General features: G+C 62.8%; 1 non-coding gene across 1 annotated transcript; it reads right to left on the bottom strand.

Moving 5' to 3' along the window:
* Positions 1–3,883: 3,883 nt before the first annotated feature.
* TRNAR-UCU (transfer RNA arginine (anticodon UCU)) lies at positions 3,884–3,969 on the bottom strand. Its single transcript is given in 2 exon segments — positions 3,884–3,919; positions 3,933–3,969. It is a non-coding gene; the product is annotated as a tRNA-Ile (tRNA).
* Between the last annotated feature and the right edge of the window lie 470 nt (positions 3,970–4,439).

The following is a 4,439-nucleotide window of genomic DNA, read 5'->3' as shown; positions in this document are numbered from 1 at the left end:
TACCCGCAGTGGTTGCCCCGAAGACCAGCTCTGCCGAGGATGCACGCAGGTCGTCCTTGGGCGCCGTCCTGAGGCCCAGCAGGACCCACGGGAGCCTGTCGGGCCAGCTGCCGTCGCGGAGGCTGGCCCGCAGCGCGGCCTTCATCAAGCGATGAAAGCGCTCACACAGGCCATTGGCCTGGGGGTGGTAGGCCGTGGTGCGGTGTAGTTTCATGCCGAGCCCTTGCGCCACCGCGGCCCAGAGCTCTGAGGTGAACTGGGGGCCGCGGTCGGACGAGATGTCCGAGGGGGCACCGAACCGGGCAACCCAAGTGGCGATGAAGGCTTGCGCCACATCAGCCGCAGACGTCGCCACCAATGGGATGGCCTCCGGCCACCGTGTGGTGCGGTCCACCATGGTGAGGAGGTGGGTGAACCCCCGCGAGGGGGGCAGAGGTCCCATTAGGTCGACGTCCACATGGTCGAACCGACGCTCGGGCACCACAAACAGGGCCAACGGGGCCCAGTCGCGGACATCCTTCCTGAGGCCATGCCAGACAAACTTCGCCGCGACGAGCTTCTGGGAGGCCTTCGTGCCCGGGTGGGACAGGCCGTGGATGGCGTCGAACACTGGGCGCTGCCAGCCAGCGGGCACGATGGGGCGAGGCCGGCCGAGGGAGACGTCGCACAGGAGGGCCGCGCCCGCGGCGTCGAACCGCACCTCGGTGACGCGGAGGGCCGTGACTGCGGTCCGCAAAGCCTGGACGCCGGGGTCGGCGGTCTGGTCCTCCGCCAGCCGGGCATAGTCGATCCCGAGGTGGACCGCGTGCGCGACGGACCAGGAAAGGCAATCCGCCACCGGGTTGTCTTTACCCGCCACGTGACGGATGTCCGTCGTATACTCGGACACGGCAGAGAGGTGACGCTGCTGCCGTGCCGACCATGGATCGGCGACCTTGGCCATCGTGAACACAAGGGGCTTGTGGTCGAAGAAAGCCGTCAACGGGCGGCCCTCCAGCAGATGGCGGAAGTGTCGGACCGCCAGGTGGAGCCCGGGCAGCTAGCGGTCGAAGGTGCTGTAGCGGCGTTCGTGCGGGCGAAGCTGCCGGCTAAAAAACGCCAGCGGTTGCCAAGCACCACGCACCCACTGCTCGTGCACCGCGCCCACCGCGTAGTCCGACGCGTCGGTGGTGAGGGCGATCGGCGCATTGGGTGCCGGGTGCGCCAGCAAAGTGGCGTTGGCCAGGGCCAGCTTTGTGCCCGCAAACGCCGCGGCCATCGGCTCCGACCAGGCGATGTCACCTTTGCCCGGCTTGCCCCGGAGGGCCTCGTGCAGGGGGCGGAGGAGCTGGGCGACGTGGGGCACGAAGCGGTGGTAAAAATTTACCATGCCCAGGAACTCATGGAGCCCCTGATCGTGCGGGGTCACGGGAAATCCCTGACCGCCTCCACCTTGGCCGGTAAAGGGACGGCCCCGTGCCTGGTGGTGCGGTGCCCCAAGAAGTCGATGGTGGCAATGCTGAAACGGCACTTTGCGGGGTTGATGATTAGGCCATGCTGGCCCAGGCATTCGAAAAGCGTGCGGAGATGGAGCAGGTGCTCCTCCCGGGACGCGCTCGCGACTAGGATGTCGTCCAGGTAGACAAAGAGGAAAGGTAAGTCACGCAAGACGCTGTCCATAAGCCATTGGAACGCCTGGGCCGCATTCTTCAACCCGAAAGGCATTCTCAGGAACTCGAAGAGGCCGAAAGGGGTGATGACGGCCGTCTTCCGGACATCGCCCGGTTGTACGGGGACTAGCCCCGGATGAGGTCCACCTTGGAAAACACGGACGTGTTTGCCAACCGGGCGGAAAGGTCCTGGATATGCGGGACCGGGTAGCGGTCGGGGGTGGTGGCATCATTGAGCCAGCGGTAGTCCCCACACGGCCGCCATCCCCCGCCGGGCTTCGGCACAATGTGCAGAGGAGAAGCCCAAGCGCTGTTGGAGCACCGTACGATCCCCAGCCACTCCAGCATGGCGAACTCCGCTTTCGCCACGGCGAGCTTCGTGGGTTCGAGTCGGCATGCCCGGGCGTAGACCGGCGGCCCGACTGTGGGTATATGGTGCTCCACCCCGTGTTTAACGGCCACCGCTGAGAAGGTGGGCCGCGTGAGGGCCGGGAAACTGGCTAGGAGGCGGGTAAAGTCGTCCGCTGCCGGAAGCGTGCAAACTAAACTCGCCGGGACGGAACCTTCCAGCAAGCCACTTGGCAAGCCGCTCGGTGAGCCGCTCAATGAGCCGCTCAGCGAACAAGCGAGCGAGCTGAAGGTTTCGGCCTGGACGAGACGTCTGCGCTTCACGTCGACCAACAGCCCATGCGCACATAGGAAGTCCGCACCCAGCAGCGCCATGGGCACGCTGGCGGTCACGAACGACCATTGAAAACGCTGCCCTGCGAACCGCAGTGAGAGGCAACGCTTCCCGAATGTGCGGATGGGTGTACCGTTGGCGGCAAGCAAAGCGAAGCCCCGGCCCGTGGCTTGCTTGTCGGAAGTGCAGGCAGGGAGGACGCTTATCTGCGCTCCTGTGTCGCAAAGAAAACGGCGCCCGGACAAGGTGTCCGTGATGAACAGGAGGCTGCCGGAATGGCCGACGCTCATGGCCGCAAGTGAGCGCCGGTCGTTTCCCGACCTGTCAAAAGAACACGGCGGGTGGCACGTTTTAGCCTTGCGGCCGAACCTGGCATGGTAGTAGCACCAGGTTTGCGGCGGTGGCCCCCGCGGCGGCCGTGTCGGCGGTGGTGGTGATGGCGGCGGCGGTAGTGGGCGGGGCGTAGCAGCGGCCACGAGGGAAGCAGGGGGCGCTGGAGCCCTCCGCACCGGTAGCCACTACGGCAGCACCGTACACCGACCGCGTGTCACAGGCGGCGAAATACTTGTCGGCCTCTCCAGCCAGGGTGCGGGGTTCCGTTAGTTTGGAACCGGCCAGCGCGAGGCGCACCTGTGCAGGTAGCTGGCGGAGGAAAAGTGCGTGGAACAAGAAATCCGGGCGCTGGTCTCCGAGCAGCGACAGCATGAAATCCATCCGGATGGATGGTCGTGTGTCGCCGAGGGCGGGAAGGTCCAGGAGGCGGTCGGACCGTTCGATCTCCGTGAGCCCGAACGTGGCGAGCAGGAGACGTTTGAGCACCTCGTACTTGTTGTCGCCCGGCGGGCGCCGAAGGATGGACACGACTCGGGTGGCAGTGCCGGGCCCGAGGGCGACGACCACGTGGTAGTACCGGGTCTCGTCTGCCGTGATGCCTCGGAGCTGAAATTGAGCTTCGGCCTGCACAAACCAGACGTCGGCTTGCGCTTCCCAAAACTCAGGGAGTTTGACGGCGTTGGTAGCCATGGCGCGTTCGGGGGTCTGCAGCGGCTGAACCAATCGGGGTCACCAGTGTGGTGCTTTGCAGACATGACTCGATTGCCAGAGAGGTAGGCCACAACGCGTTGGTACAAACAGGGTCTTTATTAAGAGCTCGCACTTCAGCACTGGGCGGGCTCAAGCTTAGAGCCCGCATATATGTCCCGAGGCCACGCCTTGTTCCCGAGCGTGGCCGATCGGTCGAAAGGCGGGGTATGCGCTTTCGTTTCCCGCCTGGACGCTTGCGCCACCCACTGGTGCGCGGAATTATTGCCCTTTGTGCCCGCCACAATACGGTCCTTCGCTTACGCACGCACGCACGCCCGCGCGCACGCACGCACGCACGGGCGGACGCACACACGGACGGAGGGGAAAACCATAGTCCCCCTTTCGCTCCGCGGTGCGACGGGGGACAATAAATAACACGACTCAGCACCGCGTGTTCCCATCAGAGCACCAGACACTTGCAGGTACCGATTTGAGTAGGTTCCGAAGATTGGTTAAAAAAAAAAGATAACGTCTCCGGCGAGACTTGAACCCGCAACCTTTGAATTGCTGAATTTCACTATAAGTCCAATGCGCTATCCATTGCGCCACAGAGCCACTCTGCTCACCTTCTCACCTTTCTGATTCTCCAACGAAAATTTCTGATTTCAACCCAATGGAAGTCAGTGCAGGAATTTGTAACTTGGCCAGTGTCAACGCCAGCTTGACTACTCTTCGCCAAAGCGCACTTTAATCTCCACCAATGAATGGAGGTAGATGGGACACCTGGTTTAACGTCCATCCGAGGAACGGCTCGGACATTGATGAATCACCCGATCTGTGAAACACCTGTGGTTGTGTTTGTGTGTGTGTGTGTGTGTGTGTACATGGTGTGTACATGGTGTGTGTGTGTGTGTGTGTTTGTTTGTGTGTGTGTGTGTGTTTATGTGTGTGTGTTTATGTGTGTGTGTACATGGTGTGTGCGCGTGTATGTGCGTAATAATGTTGGAATATTTTTCGTGAGGGGGGTTGTGTGTGTGTATCAACGTTGGAATATTTTCCCTGGGGGGGGGGGGAGGGAGAGGGGG

The sequence above is a fragment of the Myxine glutinosa genome, chromosome 8 (genome assembly GCF_964187855.1).
Source record: "Myxine glutinosa chromosome 8, kmMyxGlut1.1, whole genome shotgun sequence".
Classification (NCBI taxonomy): domain Eukaryota; kingdom Metazoa; phylum Chordata; class Myxini; order Myxiniformes; family Myxinidae; genus Myxine; species Myxine glutinosa.
Note: the sequence above shows the minus strand (reverse complement) of the source record. Positions and strands in the feature narration are given on the sequence as shown.